Here is a 23,766-nt window from a genome sequence, read left to right as displayed (position 1 = left end):
GTAGTGATTATAGTAACACGCGTTTAATAGGCTGATGGGTGTCCTCACCATAGTTGGCCAATATGGCTCTTTTTGGCTCTTGTGTCCTTGATTATTCGTGATTAACATCCTTAAACGGTCTCTATTTGAAAATATATTAAAAGGTTTGTAAAATACATTTTATTCAGCGTACAGTATATAAATTTACTTCATTATAGATCTTGGTCTACATTAATAATTACTTTTTCTCTGTGAAGTGTACCCTGTCCATAGGCCACTGGCCTTTGTTCACATCGTTTCGATTTTAGTCAAAAGTGCGTTTTAAACCTAGATATGCTGAACACGTCTTTCTCATCCAGCATTTCTTTAAAGAGAAAAAACACCACGAAAACAGTAAGAGTAACACTGCATTAAGAAGCGATGAGGAAAAAACGTAATGGCAACAGCAAGAAACAGATTTAAACATACGTGACTGCGGCATTTCTGGGGTCAGAGAACATCGGAATATTTAAAACTGTTAATATGTATAGAGGGTAGAGAAAATAAAACCATTTGATGGTGTTTTGGGTTAACTCGATCTCACCAAGTACTATGGCACTACTGTTAAAAGATAGATAACCTGAAAGATTAAAAAAATAAATTTTAAAATAAAATCAGGAACAAAGCAAAATACATTCTCATTGACAATGATACATTACAATGAGAATGTTGATAATCAAAGGTGCATCGCATGATTCTGCCATACGCATCTGAACAAAAACGATTTATAAAGCAACGTGAATTAATTATGCATCTGATTGAAATAATTTCTACAGTGTGTCCCTTTTCAAAAGATACAACAGCATTCCAATTTGGCATATTGGAAAAGGTTACATTTTAGGGACGAGTGTTTGGTAAAGAGCCGCGTAAGTGGGGGAAAGTTTCTCTTTACTATGGTTAACGATTCCTCCCCGCGCACACACGCACGCACACAACGTTTCATATTGTTCGGCAGTTTCCCTATACCAAATTACTAGCTACGTGGGGCACGTACATGCATCGCCACGTGATCTCTTCGGGCGCGCGACTCCTGTCTAGCCGCCTTCAGCCGTAGCGATATATGCGGCGTAGGATGCCGCGTGCTACTAAGGGGTTACGCGTTTCAGCAGTAGATGCGGTTTCGTTGTTATGTATATACATTTTTACATATTTAAAATCCATCTGCTCGTCAGCATCCAATCATCATGTTTAATTTCGTTGAATTGTTTAGTAATTTCCATATTTACGGGCTCAAGTCAGTAGCGAGTGTTACTAAGTAGAAGGCCCTCTAAACGATGCTCATATAAAAAGTAGCTCAAGGACAAGTTAAATAAAAACCTGACGCTGCTTCTGAAGTCGGTTAAAAACCAGGCTGAAATTCAAGAAAGTGTTAAGTTTAAATAAAATGCTTTTAAAAGTGCCCTACGAAAAATCGATCAGGCAAGGATGATGGTAGAATGGTGTTGACAAGTGAAATAAATGAAGAATCGCTATTTATGGTAAGTGAGTATTGTAGCTTAATCGTAGTCAGGACTGCTTTAACATTGCCACGGATGAATTATAGCATTAAATGACACGTTTCCTGATAGCTTCACTGCGCTACATTGACTTCATTGGAGTTCAGTGGAACTAACCGTCATTGTAGCTTTTAGGGGCGATACCACTGATGTCGATCTGATACCAAGTAATAGGCCTACCGACTGTTATCCCGATACCAATATTCTTACGCGTTTTTGAGGTAATTAAATCGGAAATCTAAATAATTTGAATATTGGTGCATCGGTGTATTTTATACCGTAACCGGTTTTGTGTGGAGCCGGAGGTCTCCGTGTGAAGCTGAAAGAGTGAGCAGAAGGAGAGTACAGCATTTCCCTGGGTTACGATGGGGTTATGTTCCGCCAAACTTACCGTAACGCGAAAAAATGTTAAGGAGAAAGTGCGTTTTAATACAATACACCTAACCTAGCTAATAAACGTCATAGCCTGGCCTAGCCTACCTTAAACATGCTTAAAACACTTGCATTAGCCTACAGTTAGGCAAACTAACTTATCAGAAACTAATTTATAAAAGAAGTGTTGAATATCTGATTGATGTACTTACTGTAAAGTGAAAAAACATTTACTCCTCGTAAAGTCAAAATATTGTAACACGGACAGTCGTAACCTGCGGAGCGTCTGTACTTCCTGTCTTAAGGCTGACATTTAGGTCCTGGCCGGAGTTCATGTCCTGCTTTCTATAATAATATGAACATTTATTTATAAAAAATTTTTTGGAAATCATTATTTTAACATTAGAATCCATTCTCAAAATGAAACATTTATACTGAAAGAATCAATATTTCAATATTGATCTGTACATCCAGTACCATTACTCTGTCTTTGCATGCCTCCAAGAACGTCCTTAGATATATTTGTGGACATGTTTGATCGTTCGTGTCCAGGAGATGGCTTTGAATAAACTGGAGAAGTCAATCTGGGCTTGGTACATTACTTTAACCTATCTATGTATGTACAGTGGTACCTCAGTTCTTGAACTCATTAGATCTCGACTTTCTTAAAATTCGAACCAACCAGTTCGAAAAAAAAAATTACCTAGAACTCCATCTGAATCTCAGAAGTCAAACCGTGAACGCCGACCTAAGATAACTTGTACACGCGGGGAAATTAGTCACGTGGCATGTCTCTCAGCAGAAACATAGGGTAATGCTTCAGTCTCAGCCTCTCATTCGCTGTGATAGCATCATGCATGTTTACACTAGCTGAATACATATACAGTGGTACCTTGGTTCTCGAACTTAATCCATTCCAGACTCCAGATCGAATCCTAAAAAGTTCAAGTTCTGATCGAATTTTTCCCATAAGAAATAATGGAAAACCAATTAATTGGTTCCCGCCCCCCCAAAATTACACCTAAATATGTTTTTTTTTAAGCATTTAAACGCAAAATGAACAAGAAGAGCATTTTTTTCTTAATGGCTTCCAAAACGATAAAGATCTTATCCCAACATTACCCCTGTCCTGCCCCGATCGTCCGCTCCTTCCCTGTGCCACGCCCCCTTGTTAACCTCGTGTGGGATCCCCATGTGATCAGCTGTTTCTGGTTGTTGTCATTAGTCCTCTGTATTACAGTAAATCCGCGTTTCAGTTTGTTTCCCCACTCCGGTCATTGTAACGTCATTGTGTTGTTCTGCCTATTCTCAATTAAACCCTGTGTTTCCCGATGGCTTGAGTCCTGTCTCTGCTTCCCCAGTCTCGGCTTGGGAGATCGTGACAACCCCAAGCCATGCCCCAACTCTACGCCAAGGCTAGACTATGCCATGCGGTCCATTGTTTATTTTTATTATTACTCTGTATTCGTTAATTTGTTCGTGAATAGCAAACTTTTAGGTTGTAACATTTGTACAACTATTATGTAACTTTTTGGTGAGCAATGGCTAACAAAATGATATAAAGTACAGTATATTACCTGAAACAGTATTTTCAAAAAAATAGCATTATTACCAACAAGTGCTGCTACTACAGCAAATGCGAGGCTGACACCAAAGCGTTACCTTTTGTTTCCGCTCAGAGACGTGCTGTGTGACTCATTTCCTGGCGCGTACAATTTATATTAGGTCAGCGTTCACGGTTCGACTTCTGATATTCAGATCGAGTTCTAGGTCAAACTGGTTTGTTCGACTTTCAAGAAATTCGAGTTCTAGTGAGTTCGAGAACCGAGGTACCACTGTATTTAGACAGTAAAAATACATTTAGACAATGATAGACAGTAACAGTAATTATTATATAATAAAATACATTTAAAAATAAAGATTTCTTATTAATTATTTTAATATTAATAATAAACCATTCATACATTTAATTATAATAATATTGTTGTGCCGAGCGGGGACAAATCTGAGTCAAAGACACAGACGTCAGGGCATCGAGGAATACAGGGTTTAATTACAGGTAAGGCAGGCAAAACGCAGACGGACAATACAATGACCGGGCTGGGGAAACAAACTGAAACACGGACGAAATACAGAGGACTAATGACAACAACCAGTAAGAGTTGATCACACGGGGATTCCACACGGGGTTAACGAGGGGGCGTGGACACATTGTCTTTTTAACTTTACATATTGTTTGGATACATTTATTTTCTTACTTTATAAATTACTGTTCTGATAAATGTGCTTAGATGTGTTTAGTACAGTATATGCTCTTCTTGTTTTATCTGGTTCATTTTGTGTTTAAATGATTTAAAAAAAAAAACATATTTAGATGTAATTTTTTGGGGCCGGGAATCAATTAATTGGTTTTCCATTATTTCTTATGGGGAAAATTTGATCACAACTTGAACTTTTTAGGATTCGATCCAGAGTTTTGAACGGATTAAATTCAAGTTCTGGGGTACCACTGTATCTGTCTTCTCAATGAGTGGGTATTTTCAGGCGCAACACTCACAAGGATACAGTTCAGGCTTTAAAAAAAATCACTCCAGGTAAAAGAAGCCTTCAAAATGTTCAACTTTCTGTCTTTCTGATAGAAGGTAAAATGGTATGTGTAGTCCATGTAGTTGTGCAATGAAGCTCAATAAAGCAATCCACTTGACATCAATAAGGAGAGTAAGTCTTTATCAAATTTAAGACTTCTTGCAATTTTTTTTTTGACCAAATATTGTTTGACCTTGGGGCTTTTACATGGCTGCAAAACATGGAAATATTCACCTTTGTTGTAGAGAGACATAACAAGAATACCATAATCAAAATTTGGGAATTGTAGGCTGACAGGGCCAGGCCCCTCAGCAGGACTTTTAGTCATTGAAAAGGTATACAGACTGATATAACTGTCTTATGACGTTTGGTAATCTTGTGTGGTGTATAGAAGGCTCAAGAAGGGGCTTTGTTTGATGTTATCTGTTTTATGCTCCTCTTTTATGCTCTTGTACCTTGGAAAACTTCTTTTGAAAAGAAAAAGGTTTAGCAGCTATTAAGAGAGCTAGGCAGGTGTTGTAGCATTTTCAATAGTGTGAAGCTTATGAATCCTCTGAGAAATATAAAATAAAACAACCCTGTTAGGTGAACTGAATAACTTGGTAGTTGTGGGGGGTAATCATCTGTGTATGGTGTACTCTGAGATAAGCTGCAGCTGAAGCTGGTGTCATAAAGCTGAAACATTACATTTACAGTACTGTATTCTAAACCCTGACACCTGATTATAATCAGTGTTCTTAAAGTCCTTATAGAATGTTTTGGGTTATTTTTTATTAGGTAGGTTTATTTGACAGGAAGCCCTTTATTCTGTGTTAGAATAAGGTGCAGGTATATGTATTTGTATAAATATAGGTTGCCATTGTCAGAACTGAGTCTTGGCATGGTGGCATAGTGGTTAGCATTGTTGTCTGGGACTAGGGATCAAGTCTCCACCATGGCTTTGAGGTGGATTTACATGTTCCCCCTGTGTCATTGTGGAGTTTTCTCCCCACAGTCCAAAAACATGCTGAGGTTAATTGCAATTATAAGAATAGCTGTAGGTGTGAATAGTGTGTAAATTGCTCTGTAATGGTTGGTGCCCTATTCTGGGTTGTTCCCTGCCTTGCACCTGTAGGCTCTGGACCCCCCAAGACCCTGAATAGGACAAGTGGTTATGGAAAATGGATGGATGTTCAAACTAAGAAGATTTTATGACATGCATGTGTTTAAGAGTTAAATACGTAAGCTAAGTAGTTGATCTTATTTTGAATACCTAAACCTGAAGTCGGACATGACATAAACGATTGTATTCAATAGGAATTAATATAACAAGTTATAAAATTAAGTAAATAGTTTTTCATCAGTTTTTAAAGCAGTAGTCAAGTGCTGATGTCTGATATTTGCAGTATTTGTTTTTTTTTTTACTTGACATGTCAAAAAAGTAATGGCCAAAATACCACTCTTTGCCTTGGATGTGGGGAGGGGGGAGATGCCCTTAAATAAATAAATAATTTTCTCATCCCGACTGAAGCCATGTGTTAATTGTTTAAATATTTCATTTTCTGAGCTCCCCTGCTTCCCGGCACAGGCAGAATACCAAGCAACGATGCTTAGAAATGCCTTTCTATTATGTCCAAAGCTAGTGTCAGTCGTTTCCTCTGATGTCCAGGTTCTTTGGGAGCTAGGCGGCACTTCCGGTGGAGGCCAGCCAGCAGGTGTCAGTCCTGCCAGAGGAGTCCTGAGAGCCTTGTGTGTGATTTCCAGATCTGTGCGGTTAGAGTTTAGAATCCTATTTGTAAAAAGTGTGAGGGGATAAAGAGATTCTCATATCTAATTTGCTTTGCCATTGCTGGAGGCTAAAGGGCAACTCAAACTGTTGTTAAATGCTCTAGATTTGTTTAAGCCTTTCAGATGTTGAAGTGATTTGTAGTGTTCTTATGTTTGTTTTTCAGGATTTATGATCCATAGTTTAAAGAAGTTACCTTTTTGTTCCTTATTTAACGTTTCAGAGCTTAGAAAAAAAATAAAAAAATTTAAGTTTATACTCCATGAAAATAGTCCATGAAAATCATTGGAAAATGACAATACTGTTATAGTAGATTCATAGATAATGTTTTCTATGCTTTTCATTCTAGTAGAATTATTTTTCCATGCTTTTCACAATCTTATATTGCTTTTATACTGTACAATAGTTTTTCTGTTGATAACTGGTCAGATTCCTATTTTGTGATAAGATTTTAGATGTCTTTGCATGTATATTTGTCCCAGTGTGGTGTGTAGTTTATCCTTATGGTCTAAGTTTTACGTTTAATAACTGTTCTTCAGCTCCTCATCCAGAGACAGGTTTTTGCTTTTTTGGGCCTATTATATCTGTTACTGAATCAGCATGAACCTCCCCTCTGCCAGATGCCTCCTGAGCTAAACTGGAGGAGACACTACATAATGTTTAAAACCTTATAACGAGCCTCATGGAGCTGAGTGTCTGGTCCGGTGACTTTTATCTCCACAAACCGGGACAGGCCAGGAGGGAGTAGAGGCTGCACACAGAAGCACAGGAGAAGCACATGTTTTCCTTCGCCGAAAGCGTGCGCCCAGCCTGTTTGGCAAAGCGCTACTGTGCTTCATGCTGTTCTGGTGGAGAGGCTGCTCGGCGCCTGCTCTTGAGATTTACATGTGTTTTCTCTTATCTGTGAAGGAGAGGCACACTCCACTCACGTTGTGCAGATTTCTGTCAGCCATGGGCCTTTCTCCCCTACTAACGCGTGCATGGTTATTTGCCTGGGCTTCCCCCACTCTAAAACTGCTCAGGGGCTTGTCATTCATATGTCTCTTGTAAGCAATTGTTCTATGAAATGGACGTGGTGATTTCTTGCAGGTGCTTGGGTTAAACATTTTTGTACTTCAATAGAAATGGATTAAAATTCTGGTAATGTCTAAACCTGATTTACAAATCAGATCAGATTCAGATTCTACAATTGTGCAGTCTGGTTTTGGGTCGAATGTAATTTAGTGTAAAGCTGACAGAATTGAGAACAAATTGTCGGAATTTGAATTTTTTTTCTTTTTTTAAAAGAGAAAAAATATTTAATTTCATATAATTTATAGTGCAATTAATTTAAAAATAATTGTCAAAAAATGTTTTAAACTGGATAAATATTCCTGCTAAAACATAGATACAACAGATGTCTGAATTTTTTCCTCAGTTTGTGAGAATAAATGGCAAGCTGTCATTTGAGCAAGGACTTGCAGATTAACGGATAAGTAAATTATAAACAATACATCAGCTTAGCCCTACAAGTCAAGTCAGAGATAACAAATGTTTTTGTCCTTCCAAAGTCTTTTGATATTTTTTTTTGCCTTCTTGGCAATGTATCGACATTAAACTGCAGTAGCTGAAACGAACAGCAGGTGGCACATTAGTTAAAGACATGCGCTCAAAGCCTGAAGGTTACCAGTTAAAACCGTAAGAGGTATTTTGCTTTAGTACCTTTAGGTAAAGTGCCTACTCTGAATTGTTCCCATGAAATATTCAGCTGCATAAATAGATTTACAAAAATGAACAACCACAATATAAATGCTGAACAATAACAAATACCTGCTGTTCTAAAACAGTGACATTGAGATACGAGTCTTGTTGTGAATCACCATGTCTTACTGTGCACTCACGTCCCACACGTTTCATTTATAATATTTTGAATCGGCACTTGACATCCGAGAACCTTTTCTGCAAAACTGGGTTTAGGAGATGGGTTCATCTCACAGACTTCTCGCTGTAAAATAATCGCTGCCTTCCCAGAAGCGCAAGGCACTTAAGGATGTACATAAACAACATAAAATATCTGCTGTGGGGGGCAGTGAGGAAAGAAGCCTTCCATTCTTGTCTACTATCCCTCTATTGTCACTTACATTTGGCTTTGATTATGCACTCGCCCCAGGCGCCTCCCGGCCTGCACAAGAGCCAGCAGTAATTTGGTTTATGGAGATCATATGGCGGGGGAAAAAGCTTGAAAGACAGGACTGCAAGAGCCGTTTTTGATTAATGCGATTTGTGGCTGGTGTTCGTTTTTTTTTCCCGCCGTGGAAGCGACACCCTGCAGTACGCGTGCCGGCCCAGGGATGAGCAGCAGCAAGGGCCAATTTTAAAGTACAATATACGCACTGTTTTTGTACATCTCAGATTGCGTTTCTGGTCGGGAGGGGTAAAGAAGGGCTTGGTAAGCGATCCATATGTGGGCGGAAAACCACACAGAGTGAAGGTTGCCTTTGTCATTAGCAATTAATGTGACTGCCGTGTCTGAGATGGACTGCCACTGCAGCAATGTCTTCTGAAGTGTTTCTTGGAAAGGGGAGAAACTGGTAGGCAGTTGGGTTCAGGGCACTTTTATGGTGTGTCTTTTAAAGGCATGTTATTCTTTTTTTTAAAAAAATTTAGAAAATTCCACCCCTTCTAGTGGCAAGATTGCAAAAGCCTGTTTGTTTTAATTTTGAGGTTTACCATTTGTAATTGGTCAGGAAGAACCACAACAAAATCCTGTCCACCTTCCCTGGGTGATGCCTGCTCTCCCGCACAATGCCAGTCCTCGTTAAGTGTGACCAAAAATGTCATCAAGTCGTTTAATGCCCCTTAATGTCATTGTATCGTTTACGCTCTTGAATGGAGTGGAAATGGATTCCATCTGGGGATTTTTGGAGCCCTAAAAAAGGAAAGCGGAGGAGAAGTTGACAGGCTATTTAGATGTGCTGCCTCACTTTACATTAGCGTGTACAGCGTCACGAACAGAAGGCTGATGTGGGGCCAGATTTCAGTCTGTGTTCTTTGGGCCTGGAGCGACAGATCACTTACCTTAGGAAATCAGGAAGTCGATCGAGGAATACCTGGCCCAGTGAGGCGCTCTGGAGTCCCTGGGAATAATGTGAAACTCAAAGAAAGAAAGAAAGAAAGATAGAGAGACCATTGAGTAAATCCATTACTGTTTAAGAGGCCTGAGAGCATGAAAAGAGGTGTCTTATTAAATACACCATCTGATAAAAACTCTGCTTTAGCTGGGGGAGTTACTTAGCAGTCATTGTGACAACCTAGAGAGGATAATCAATTATGAGACAAGCACTTGTTGGCACATCCCTGCTTTGAACCTCCTATCCAGACACACCCCTCTGAAGAAGGTATGGATCTCTTTGATTTGCACAGGTGTATAGTTAAGTTCGGAATGTTGTGCTTTTGTTATCCTTGAGTGCGAACTGTTTTCTGGCAATAACAGGATGTGATTCCTACCTTATTGTGAAGTTGGAGATAAACTGGATGAGTTTTAAGATACTTCATGTGTGGGTGGCTAACCCATCTTGCTGACATGCACTGTGGTATGTATAAATACTCAGACAAGCGGTGAAGTTCTCCACTGTCACCTGTGTTGTGAAAAGCAGTTGTCAGACTCTGCTGGAGGTCACCCAACTGTAGATTTCTGGGGTTTCATTTATCAACCATGTGTACGAAGAGTTTTGTGCATAAATTGTGCATGCAGACATTTTTACACATAGAATGGTATTTGTCAGTTTCTTCCTGTGATTAGAAATGTGCGTATACAGTGGGACCCCTGTATTCGCGGTTTCAGTTATCCACGGTTCATAAGTTTCAAACTGCACACCAACTCAGTACAAGCTGTAATATGGCGAAATCCACCAGTACATATCTTTTTGTTCCCATATCCATGCTTCTCCACAGAACTCTCATCCAGTTTGCCTCTAGCGTTCTCACTCATTGCATTTGTTGCCACATTATCAGTGTCTGTTATAAAAATGTATAAAAAGCATGATTTTCATTCCTTGGTGCATATTTTTTCATTGCTCTATCATCACTTGAGAATTAGGCTAAAACATCCGAATCTGTTTCATTCGAGAGAGAGAGTACAGTGTATTACATTATACAGTGCTGTATAAAAAGTACAATGTACTATATTATCACTGTTTACAATTATATTGGTAATGCCTTAATGTACAATTAAACTTTACCATTTGTGTGTACACCAACTCATATATGGGGTACTTGATTGAATCGCTACTGTCCTCAGTTTTAGCCATCTGCCGTAGTTTTTGGAACATATTACCTACTGATATGGGGGAATTACTTTATTTACCAATACTCTTGACCATGCTTATGTGTAAACTTAGCAGTAGAGAAGGGTAACTGCGGTGCATGCCCAAAGAAAAATTATATTACTGTCACTAAATATATGCATTACAAAACAACTGCAGTGTCTGGCACAGTTCATTTTCAGCAACATTCACTTGTTGGTCTGCTGTGGCCTGTGACATATTTCACTTGCTGCAGTGAGTTAAACACAACCACAACAGTATCTTACCTATGTCTGATAGCCTAGCCTCATCCATGGGTGAAGGAGCTGCGCCGTAAGTGTCACTCCCTGAAACGTTTCCTGTTAGGGATGTCTTGCCTATAATGATAGCTCTTTTTTGGTGGCCATTTTCAGATCAATCCACTTCTTCCTCACCTGCTGCTATTCTTATTACAGGTGACACAGCATTAACTGCATATGTCACCTGTCCCCATGCTAGGTTCTTCTCTTTCTTTGACCAGCCACTGGTGAAGTTGCCAATTAATACCTGTTTGTTTGTTTTTCTATTACATCCAGCAAAATTTCCACCTCAGTGAAGTTCCATTTTTTACCCCTCCATCTTTTTATAACTTTATTTCTTAAAAACACAATAAAGTTTTAACAAATTAATAATACAATCATATAGTACAAAACATATTATAAACAGGAATAAGGATAAAAGGGTACATGTCTCATCATGGTTTCCATTTCTGTAACACATTCTCCTATTATGCAGTTTGACCTATATTATATGGAAGTTAAATGCCCATATATGGTTCACTGAGGGTGCTTTTTTTTATTTAAATTAGTCTTGTATTAGAATACGTATTTCATGCTTGGTCTGTCAATGAACCTTCCAGATTAATTAATATTGTATTTTTTTTGCAGCTGAAGAACGTTTGACATCACTTACCAAATCTAGGATTCCTATTTTGTTATGAGGCTTTAGGTGCTGCAATGGGCTCTTTTTTTTTTCTTTTAAAGAATGACTGCCGTGTCTGAGAAATTGGCTGATGCTAAGGTGTTAGGTCAGACTGTTCCTGCTTGGAGACTCTTCTTTACTTCGGCTCAGACAGGCAGAGGAATATATAGTCTGTAAAGCAATTTTAGATTTATAAATTAGTTTGAAAAGAGTTCAGCAATGTTTAATGTCAGTGTATTTGCAGTCTATTGTATGGCCTTGTACCCATGAATGCAGAGCAGCTATAAAGCCCTCGGGAAGGACCTTTCATAAAGGAAATTAGCTGTTCAAGTTTCCTTGCTACAAGTTGCTAATATTTATTTTGTTGTGATTTAAGACAACATTAACTCTAAGACCTTATGGCCTTATAGTTGGTATAGTCATTTTTTTCATCACTACATCTTGCATTTCTTCCTTGGTGTCAGTCTGTACTGGAAGATGCATCAGGTACACACCACCTGTTTCTAGACCGTTGACCCTTTAAGCTCCTTGAGTCTTCTAAGCTGATGGCTGCCGCAGTAGATTTGTTTTTAATGCGCTGTGATTTTCCAAAGCTGCTCTTTCCTTATCCATTTCCTGCTGTCTTCTTGGACTAGTAAAGTAGCCAAAGCAAACTTCAAATCCCTCCCATCAGGATGAATTTGTAGATAACCACCATCTGTGTTTCAAATTTCTTTGCATTGCAGCCTTTAATTAACAGAAGAGGAACTAAAAACACCTTTAAAACAAGAACCCCTACAAATAGACACATTAAGTGATTTGTAGAAAATATGTTGCAAAATTATTTACCAATTACTTCTAGAATTCAAACGGATCAGTCCTTGGTGTACACCAAAATGCTATAAGGAAGCCTTATTATGTGGACATTGTAACGCAAATGTGGTTTTCAGTTCGTCAATGACTTGAATTAACATGAAGGCAAAAGCTTTTTTAATTCACAGCATGTTCGTAGAAGAGATTTCCATGATTTATGGTGTTATCCTTCCCCTTGCTGTATTTCACGTATTAATAAATCTGCTAATGAAATCCAGGCAGAGGTCTTTTCGATGAACGTCTAACTAGTTATAGAGTTTCCGTTTTATTTCATAATTGAATAATGGATGGAATGATATATCGCGTTTTACTCTGGCAGAGTCGTCAGCTGTAATTTTCCTTCCCACACATGAGGATCAGGCGCTGGTATAAATGACGACTCTGAATGTGCTGGCTCAACCGAGGATGCATGATGCCCCTTTCTGCCTGTCTGTCTGTCTGCCTGTCTGTCTATCTGTCATTTGCAGCGAGTAGACAGAAATGACATCATAGAGCCGCAGCACTTGGCTTGCACCTCTGGCAGCCCTTTGTCCTTTGGATAACTCAGCCAAGGCTTTTGATATGGAAGCAGTTACTTCCCCTGTGACTTTGGCACTGAGATGCCACCAAGGAGCCCCTCTTTTACTGGAACCTCATCAGCCCACATTCTTGGGAGGGGTCCTGTTTTAATCAGCATTGCATGCTTATCTCAGAGATGCGATTTTAATGTGGGGGGGAGGGGGGGTGTCTTTGAGGGTAATGGTGGTTCTTTAACGGGATTCATCTGGTAAAATGAGAACTCACAAGTTACTTTTTTCTTGTTTAAATGAGGGCTGGATGCGACACCGATTTTCTGAAATCTTTTTTCTAACATGCTTTAAATTAAAAACAGTTCCTCTTATATTTCACTCCTCATTGTTTGGATAAACACACAAAACCAGAATGATCTGAGCCAATGTGAGATTGATAGCTGGGTGTTGGGGGTCGGGTTAGTTTGAATGCTTATTGTGGACGGGTGGTTTCATTGAAGAAATTACTTGATAACTCATGTTCTCCTGGGGAATTAAACAGCCCCTCCCTCAAGGCTAATCACACACGTACTTGTGTGTCAATGAAGTCTGAATTATGGATTATTGCTGTCTTGGTGATTTTCTGCTTGGGTTTTTTTTTTTTTTTTTTTTTTGGCCGTGGCTTGGCCGTTTCCAAAGAACATACTTTGTCATCATTTCTCTGTAATTTAAAGACCCTGTCGCACCACTCCAAAATCTTGGACAATTCTAAGCATTGTGTACAGGGTAATGAAAGTAATAAAGGCACCCCTGGAACAGAGCGACACGGCTTGGCCTTCCAAAGAATGAAAATTGTCCTTAAACCCGAATGAGAACTTGGCAGGTGAACACAGCCCCTCACACTAAGTTTCCACGTCGCTTTACATCAGACCCACCAAAGTGCATGTGGAGGAGTAGCTTTGGTTCGTGGATAGCAGCTTCAGAAAAATTATCCCCCAGTACCAACCATGGAACTTTTGGATAAGTTTCTTATTGTTCCTTAACCCTAAATTCAGATTGCCAAGCAATTGTTATTGCGCATTTCTATTCATATTGATAACAATGTATACATATATTTTTAGTGTGTGCACATACTTTCTGAGTTGCATGAGTATCTTCTGGGTGTTCTTGGCAAATTACGTCTCTATCCATGCTGTGTGACACTGTAGCAGTGTGTGCCCTGCAATGTAATGACATCCCATCCAGGGCTTCTCTCAGCCTTATACTGCATGGTGTCTTGAATAGACTCCAGGCTTTCTCACCTTGAGACCCTGCATTTCTGCTGTAAAATACTTTTTTAATGTATTTTAAGAATACGCAGTGTGGCAGTTCTGATAAAGCTACATTAAAACAGAGATTTAAAATGGCATGCTTTCCTATACTCCCCAGTAACACCCAGTTTAGCAGGCCAGGTACTTATGTGCCTCTGCTTCATGTAACTAGCTGCAGCTCCAGAGGGTGTAGCCAGGAGAAGAACGTCTGTCAACCTGTGAGCAATACGTCGTGTCAAGGTTTCACAACTGCTGTGTAGATGTGGCCCAGCAGTTATCCCTCCGCTCCCCCACATGAATGGTGCACACTGTGGTGCGTTCACAGGCTGTGTACTTCTGACACCAAGAGATTGAGGTAAGTGAATGCCAGTCTTAGGAGCCATCCACACTTAGGCTTTCTAAAAATCGTAACGAGTTGTCTTCAGTTTCTTCAGCACAAAGATTTCCTTTTACATAATAATTCATAGTTTTACTCTCAGTCTCTCTTGTCATAAGTTCTAGGAAGATGGTTTCCAGTTGTGCCTGCATGAGGTCCTGAAGCTCAGTCCAAAGGTGCAGGGCCTTTAAGTTCCAAAAAAAAATCCACATTCTTAATTTTAGTGTAAAGTTAAACCTAGACCCATCACGGTACAAAAATATGGGTTGTCGGCTGGAGACTTGGCACACATCCGTCTGGTACGCTGGCCATTTCTGAATTATTCTGCAGGAGTGTATAATTCAAAACACCCAGAGCTGTCAGGATAACTGTGTTTACCAGCTACAACATAGTCACACAACAGGTCACTCGATATTCTCCTTAAATTCAGATCAGGAGACAGACCTGCACACAGAAAAATATTCATATTATTGTGTATTAAAACTGCACCTAATATTTCATCTCCAAAGCATAGTGAAATTCGTTTCCTGTGTCTTGTAGCATACCCACCAGAACTTGACATCTTTTCTTTATGGGCAGTAATTAATATATGAATAAAGCTTTACTCTCTCCATTTGCTGAAAATTTATGTAAATTGTAATTGCTAATGTTATAGGCACTATTACGAACAATCAAAGTGTAATTTAACATACTTTAGGTGCAGGTCCCAAGAGAGGCTCTGGCGCTGCACATTGAGTGAAGTACCTGACCTGAATTACTTCAGTAAAAATATCCAGCTGGGTATAAATAGGAAATTTTTGTCTGTGGAGTAAAGCAAAGTATCACTACTTGTTATTTGTGCCCCAAGTTTTATTTACTTAAAAAAATGCTTTTCATTGTTTCTAAGAAGGATACATTTCTAAACATGTAAAGCAAAATTAATCTTTATCTCTGCAACAGATGGTATGCATACTGTGCATAACGGTAAGTCCTAAGAGGCTAGAAAAGCCATGGCCATAGTTTTTAACTGCGGGAAGAGAGCAATTTCTGGATTTCTGGTACTTTCTGGATTTTCACAGTGATGGGAGAGTGAAAAAACACCTTATGCTTAAGGTGTACTTGACACTGAAACCCAAATCTTAAAAATAACTATTTGAGAGTGATTTCCAAAACATCACTTCCTTAAAATAAGAACATAGTAGAGAGCTTCAGACGCATTACCTTTAAAGTGATTTTTCTGTAAGATGTTTTCCTCGGCTAAGGATAGAAACCTTAGCACAGAGGCCGTGATGCCCGACATAGCAGAAGTGGCTGTTTCAGTTACAGACGGTGAGAAATGTGTGACCATATAGCGGTGCACCACCTGTGTCTGAAAAGCAGACTCAAAATTTTGCGGAAAGTGAGGCGGACAAAAAGAGCATTGTTGTCAGCGGTAGGTCGGCTGTGCCAGGCTAGAGCTGTAGAACATTCCATGGTGTCACACAATACCCTGTCAGTTTCCTGTTGGAAGTACCAGCCCAGAATGAAAGACAGTGCCAGTGCGCTGGGCGGGGAATCTGGAGGGGCCAGAGGCAGACATTTCAGGTCCAGAAACTGAAAATCCAGACCAAGATTTTGTTTCAACCAACCAGTTGAGTACTCTGTGACTGTGACTCTTTATACTCAACTGGTTGGTTGAAACAAAATCCTGGTTTGGATTTTTTCTTTCTGGATCTGAAATATCCACCTCTGGGAGGGGCTCACAATGTTCTTAGAAACTACCACCCCCCTTCTTTTTTAAGTGTTGATTGTTCCATTCTTTTTCTTTAATTTCTCAGCCTGTATATGTTATTCCTAGTTTATTTATTGTCTTTTCATATTGCCAGATGTAAACTTAGAGAAACAGGATGGCCAATGCCCTTCTGCCAGATGTTGGAGTAAGTGAGTTAGTCTCTGTAAACGGGCATTGACAAGGGGCAGATCTTTTTTCAAGCCCACTGAGAGATGACTGGATGCCTGTCAAACAGACCCAGTAGATGTGTATTGCTCTTGGGGGAAGAAAAAAGGAATAAAGTAGTAAAATACTTCTACAAGGTCTGTGGAGTGCCTTGCAAACACAGCAACGTGCAGAGCATTGCCAGTGAAATCGCTCACCTGCCCTCGGTGTGGGACGCTAATGTGGGACGTTGTGTCTGAGAGGGCAGCGTGCCAGCGCAGACATAAGAAGCCTCGAAGCTTTGGGTGGATGAAAAGTGGTCGTTGGCTAGGAAGGTTGTATATTAGTGCTCCAGTGGGGAGAGGAAGCGGGCAGGATTATCCATCCTCCAGGTAAGGAGGCGTAGGTGCTGGATGAGTAGCGCACGAGCTGAACCTGCCTTCCGTGGTGCGGTTTGGCACACCAAGTGGCACAGTCCAACCAGCCATGGATTCCAATTAAGTGTGCTTTATTGCCGCTGCCCATGTCTCAACCTACTTAATCAACCGAGTTTGTTTTATTTTTATTTGCATGAGATTGTCGAAAATGTAAACCTTTTACATGAGAGTCTGAAAATCTTTGGACAGATCTATTCCAAAAAGAAACGATTCCTTTTAAGGATTTGTGCATTTGTCTTTAAGGAAATAAATGAAAGGAATCTTAACTAAACTTCCTGAGAAGGGTTTCGGTTTGTTTATGTACTGTTCATTCATTTTTTCTGTTCCTTTTCAGGTTACCTGTGGTATAAACAGGATAATGAACCTCTTAGTAATTTCATGGAAGCAAAAAAAAAAAAATTTCTCTGTTTTATGCTTTTTTGGTGCATGAGTTTAAGTACTTTGTGGATATTTTGTAAAAAAAATTGAGCAATTACTCCTTTTAAGGAAAGGTATGACATTTGTGATCAGGACAGGAAAGACTCTGAGGGTGTTGCCTTAAATATAAGACATGAGTCTGTAATATCTTTATGGAAATGTGTTATGATATTGGTCACAATATGTCATGTGCAAAAATTTCTTTTTTGGCTTTAAAGAATATTGAGTCTGGATGATTTAAGAGGCTGGGTGGGTAGGTGAGAGAAATTCTGAGCCCGATTTCTCTGTCTGACCTGTACTCTACTGCTGAGTGATGAGCAAATTGAATTTACAGTTGTCAGCACGACACAGTCCATCTGCGTTTTAGGTTTCATTGGATCTATGGTCATGGTTCATTCATTTCACCACTTGCCAGACTGCTGTAATTTTAACATGGCTGCTGGTGAAAATGACAAAGTTGTAGGTGGAAAGGGGGAAAAAAAATCTCATTTGGTTTGCCGTAGTTGTTTATTCTGTTATTTTTGTGCAGGGCTCGTAGACGGACTGTGTCCATGCAGACTCACCCATGGCATCCTCACATCTCATTTTATTGACCCTAATGTTTTCTCCTGTGTCATTTTACATCGCAGTTCATTTTCAGCTTTGTTTACGTGTTCTGTGCACTCTGGAGGTGTAGATGAGGAAAGATTTGTTGGCCTATGCTATAAATTTTCTGTGACTTGGTGGGGTTCTTGCTGTTCTGTAATGTAACTGTCCGGCTGTCCTCACATAGAATTCATTGTTGGTGTTTGCCTTCCACTACTTATATTAACGTAATAAAGAAAAAAAAATAGTACCGGTATTTGTATCTTAAAAGTAAGCAATTAGATGTATAGAATGTGACGTGTAGAATTTTGTGTCCATAAACAGTCTTTTTCATTTATCATTTTCTATACTTGGTGTACATATTTTTAAATTTATGTGCGAAATAGTCATTTTGTAGTGTCTATTTAAAGGACTTTAAGTTGAGGTGCTTTAAATCATAACGAGGGTTGGGCATGTGACCTCAGGAAGAAATAGAGAATTTATTTAACGCCATGGTTCATTGTTACATTGTCAGCACTCACATCGCTGCTGGAAAAGCAATAAAACATCAGAAATGTGCACCTGTTCTTTATTAGGAAAGTAAACTTTCTAGCTCCCAGTCTGGACAGGAGCAGGGGGAGTCATCCATCTTAAAAATAGATCCGCAGACTGAGAAGAAGGGGGAAAAAACCCTCTTAGCCGTGGAGAAACGCCAGGCTCTAAGTAAGTGTTACAATAACAAGTCAATTATAGATGCACGGAAGATAGGAGTTTCTATGAAATTTAGTTTACGTACTTAGACTTGCAATGGATTACAACTTACATTAGCGGATGTGGGTGCGTGCCCCTTGAACACAAATGCATTTTTTGAGGTAAACAAGCACACAATCCGTTCCCCTGCTGGAATGCATTTTTAAATTTCACCTCTGAATATGTTAGTTTCCCAAGGCCCTTCACCTAACCCTTGATACAGTTGTTGGCTTTGACTGACTCGAGCATAGATGACCTGCAGCAATGTCACATTCTGAATTCTATGTTCAAACGGAGTGGTCGCACGCACAAAAGCCTTATCATACTATCAGCATTAACTAATACCGCTCGTACTGCCACTGAAAATAAGAAATATTGCTCGTACTATAAGAATTAGTAGTAGTATTGTTCTGATGTAGTTAATTCCGAACATTATTTATATAGTGTTTTTTATAAACTCAAACAATCCTGCACATTATAAATACAAGTGGAATGAGAACTCAAATTTTCTGCAAACTAAAATAAAAAAATACCATAATTGTAAAAAATTGCAAACATTTTAAAATGTATGGAATGTAGTTGGAGATGTAGAACAGCATAATAAAATGGATAGTCAGGAAAAATATTAGTAAAAAATGGTGTTTATTATTTTTATATATACATATTGTTTATAAATGTCATTGTGTCCCTGAATCCTGCTCTTTCCATTTATTTGGTCATTCTTGGTAGTGGTAAGTATGTTCAGTGTACAGGTTTTAGGAATTTTCCCAATGACTATAATATGATTAGAGAAAAAAGGGCCCCTTAAACAATATTGCAGCTAAAATCTCATTGAAGGACTGGCATGAGATCAGCACCCTCCCGTGTATGCAAACCTACTTTACCAGAGTAAATTATTTATACCAGGAGCAGATCTGTGGCACAGATCTCCAGGCTCTAATTAAGAGGATTGTGATGCAACAATGAAGTCATAATAATGTAATTTAGCTGGAAATAACACAGCCAGCCGTTTATATTAAGAGGTGTGATCACATCCTTTCTGCCGAGTTCGGCGGGTGGGTCCTGCGGCAACCCTGCTTGGTGCCAACCTGTTGTCACCTAAGTGGCGGCGAAGGCTGGCGCAGAGGAAGGACGGTGGCTCTGTGCCACCTGGGCTCACTGTGGGTGGGTGGTAGTGGGGGGGGGATCTGACTGCTCACCTCAGGTGTGTTAGGCAGCCTAATAGAATCACAGGAGTGGCATAGCAGCATGTATGGGAAGCCAAACAAACACCCTGCACTGACCCGAACTCAGCACCTTGCCATTAAGTACATATTCATTCAGAGCCAGCTGGTCAGCTCAGTTGTTACAGGAGAGGTTGTGCTTAAAAGCCATTTTTTTTGTGTTATGCGGAGTTTTTTTTTCAGTCCTTCATGTGTTCTGTCAATATGGAAGCAGAAGTCACAACATTTCCCTAAATACCTTTGTACAGTACTAAGAGGTGCAGTTAAGCATGTTTTCAGTAATAAATTATATATCGATAAATGCCACTGTGCAGATTTGTTACTGTACTATTATTGTTAAATATTGACAATGTATTGCTATTTAAAATTTGGAATATTTATATTTCATTAACAACATTAATCATTTAGTGTCAGAGTGCTACTCAGTAATGTCATGTTAAGCAGTCATCTGTTACATGGCTAAAATGGCTAGTTAGCTTAACCACATAGTACACACCCTGCCATCAGACATGGGATGTTGCACACTAAATTACTCAAACATGCAAAGAAGCGATGGCTGTCAGTTTAAACTCACCATAAAATGGGGTCAAGGATTCCTCATACTACATGTTACACACACAATACTTTTATTGCTCTGCACCCATAGCTTAACTTACGGTCCGTATTTTTAACAATATGTATGCAAAATGTTTTCTTTAAAATCATCTTGTTCTGTTTTCTGGTACAAAATTTTCTGGCAAACAAAATGGTTGGTAATTTGGTAAATGGTCCTAACATTGTACAGAATAATGTAAGAACACTGAAGTATGTATTTTGTATTTTGCTGCAAAGAAGTGATGGGGTGGTTCCTCCCAGTGTTGTCTTTGTGGAGGTAACACTATCAATCCAATAAAATTCACTCTCTTGTTCAATTCCAAATATCACTGCTTAAATTTGTCATTTGTTCAATTTATCACTTTTGAGAATCAAGTCTTCCAAATCTTCCGTGAATGACACATTCACTAACTTCACTTTTGTTCACATATTTCAATTACAAGTGCATGCATTAATAGTCATTGACATCAACAGACTTAGAGAGAGGCTATTGAGGTTATTTGAATTTCACTGCACTCAAAGCACCGTTGAATGCTACTGTGCAGAAAAGTGTGTGCATTTAGGCTCTGAAAGGTGGCAGTGATAACATATTACAGCTAAAACAAAAGGCACCACACAATAAAGCAATTACCCACGCTGCTTAGGAACACCTCTGCTTGCTTGGCGTGTTCTAACTTTCCACCACATTTACCTTTAAGCAGGGCTTTGGTGTCCCTGCTGTACTCTGCTGAATTCATTATGTCGTCCTCGCAACCAGATTATCACACCGCCGCCCTGAACATCTGCACCCTGTCATATATCATTCCATTCATTTCTAGTTAATTTGATCCTAATATCTGCTTACACAAGGAGCCAGATGTTGCGATAGACTGTAGCACTGAAAGTTTTTGTTTTTAGGTGTTTGTGCGATGCAAGGGAATTTTATCCCGGGTTGCCTTCCATGTCTAGGGCGGGACCAAGCTGTGTTTTATCTTAGTCATTGATATGTATAGTAGTTTCATAGTTTTTAATATTGGTTTTTACTGTCAGTGCACACAGAAATCATCTACAGCCATCAAAATCTGACAGGGTCCCTCTGGGCAAGCCCGAAGATGTTTTCTTTCCCCGAGTTTCAATAGGCCTGTTTACAAGATGAACTCGTCTTGCATAAATTTTAGAGGCAAAAAAAAAAAACGGAAGATTCAGTGTGCATCTAGGGATCAATGACTTAAGCACATAAAACAAATGAAATGTGAAATGACTGTCTGTCTTCATTAGGACTCCTTTGAATTTGTGTTTGGTTTAATACTGGGGTTGTGCTATGCTTATATTTTGAAATAGAAGACAAAGGTACTTTTAAGCATTTGATTCTGAAAATAAGATCAAAGCACGACTATCTCGCATATTTCCTACACAGTCATCAATAAGTAAATAATCCCTTGTGTAAAGTTAACTACCACACAGTAATATTCAGGGTCGCGGACATTGATTTGTTCCATATCCTAATAATTTAATCTGTTTTTTTTTTTTCTTTCCTTTTTTCTTTCTGGTCTCTCTGAGAACCAGATGGAGAAGGCCAAAAACATGTTCTATTCAGGTATTGTGGCTACACAAATCTCAAAATCTTGAGCATCATGAGCATGATGTACTATGATCCAGTATTATCTGACTGTATGTCTTCCATGGCTATTGTTCTCTGTAACTGATGTGCTCAGACCATTAGCATGCGAGTCCTTGCAAATTTATGCCTGTGGTTCTTGAGTATTGAGATTCATGAATGGCCTCCAAGCTCATGTGCTATTTGTTGCTCTCTAGGTAGGTTGTCAGCAAGTCTTTCCATGTGTCTTGGCAGGCTTCTATGCAATGACAATACTCAGGCCTATTATTGAAGCTGGATCATTCACAAACTACATTAAGCCATTTACATTCTGAACCAAAGAAGAAGGTCATGGAAATAATATTTCATTATGATTTTTATTACAATGCCTAATTTTTCTGTAATAGCTCCAGAAATGCTTTATATATTGTGACACCTGTTAGTTAAAGCGAAATAATCTGACAAAGTCAGTGAAGAGAACAATATTTGGCCTTTTAAATAATTTAATTTCCGAAACCACAGATGGCTTGGGGAACTAATTAGGTGTTCACAGTATATAACAGTCCACCTATGACATCGCATGTATGACTTTTAATGGTAGCTTAAGTTTCATAATTCAGTAACATTTCTGTATCGGGGCCCACTCTTCATTTCATGTCGCTTATCCCTTTTTTAGCCTGCTTTTAGTGTTGTTATCTAAAGTCTACTAAAGGCAATTGAGATTGTTCCAGGTGAAAACGCAGTTCCTTGGGTAGAGGTGAGAAGCTGTGTGGATGCAGTGTTGGAAGTTCAGTTGGTGGTTATGCTCTGTCAGGTTGTGAGGAAAAGATACAGCAGTGCTGGGCACTAACCTCCAGTTCCAGATCTGCATGAATAATCACTACAGATGAATCTTTTTTGTGAATCAGCAGCAGGGAGAATAACTGCATATGACTGGGTTTGCGCCACCAATGTAATTGATTGTCGGCTGTGTGCCTACACAAACCTTAGAAAATGAAACCCAAGTGACCCTGATTGGACTGAGCATTCTGTTAGGGTTCACATAGAATCAGCTGGGTGCATTTGTAAAAGATGAGTTAGTTTGAGGTGTACTTCATGGGAAGAAGTTGGCATGTTCAAATGCTGGGTTAAACACATTATTTTTTTTTCCAACACACTCATCATATTAAACACTTAAAGGGGCCTTGTCTTTTTCCCCCTCTAATAAAATAAAACATTTTATTCAGCCCTATTGTCCAACACTGATGTCATTAGCAGCCCTTGCATGTAGTTCTTCAATTCATGGTTACATTGGTATCATTTTGTGTTCTGTATGACTGTCCTGAGAAGTAAGTAGCTTTCAATTGATTCTTTTTGTAACTCTAATATATAGTTCATGCAATGAGTAAAAGAAATGAAATGTAAATGAATGATATGTCATAATATGATAAAGGGTTTATTTCTTCTCATGATTTGCCTGTCACCTTCAGCATTGAAGTTTTCAATCTGACCTCTGCTCTGTGTGCATGAAGTGTCCCTGTTTAATTTAATCCTGTTTAATTTACTTGTATATCACTTTTAACATGTAAATTGATATGCATGATAAATTAATATATCGGTATCGGCTGATGTTTGTTAAAAATCAGTCGGCATCAGTCTGATGTGTCAGTCTTGGTTGATTTTGCTGGTCGATATTTAGACTTTAGTCAGTATTCAAATTTAGCAGCATCAGTGCTAAAGACTTTTCTCAAATTTTACATAAATCTGATTTACCCCCACCATCACCTTTCAAATAATAGTAATACAAATACTAGTAATACATACTA

At 39.0% G+C, this 23,766-nt stretch overlaps 1 long non-coding RNA gene across 1 annotated transcript; it reads left to right on the top strand.

Moving 5' to 3' along the window:
- Nucleotides 1–1,094: 1,094 nt before the first annotated feature.
- LOC111842552 (uncharacterized) lies at nt 1,095–18,086 on the top strand. The gene is made up of 3 exons (XR_002837930.1): nt 1,095–1,496; nt 14,303–14,485; nt 17,172–18,086. It is a non-coding gene; the product is annotated as an uncharacterized lncRNA (long non-coding RNA).
- The last annotated feature ends 5,680 nt before the right edge of the window (nt 18,087–23,766 follow it).

Source organism: Paramormyrops kingsleyae, chromosome 13 (genome assembly GCF_048594095.1).
Source record: "Paramormyrops kingsleyae isolate MSU_618 chromosome 13, PKINGS_0.4, whole genome shotgun sequence".
Lineage (NCBI taxonomy): Eukaryota > Metazoa > Chordata > Actinopteri > Osteoglossiformes > Mormyridae > Paramormyrops > Paramormyrops kingsleyae.
The sequence above is the reverse complement of the archived record's forward strand: the minus strand, read 5'-3'. Positions and strand labels throughout refer to the sequence as shown.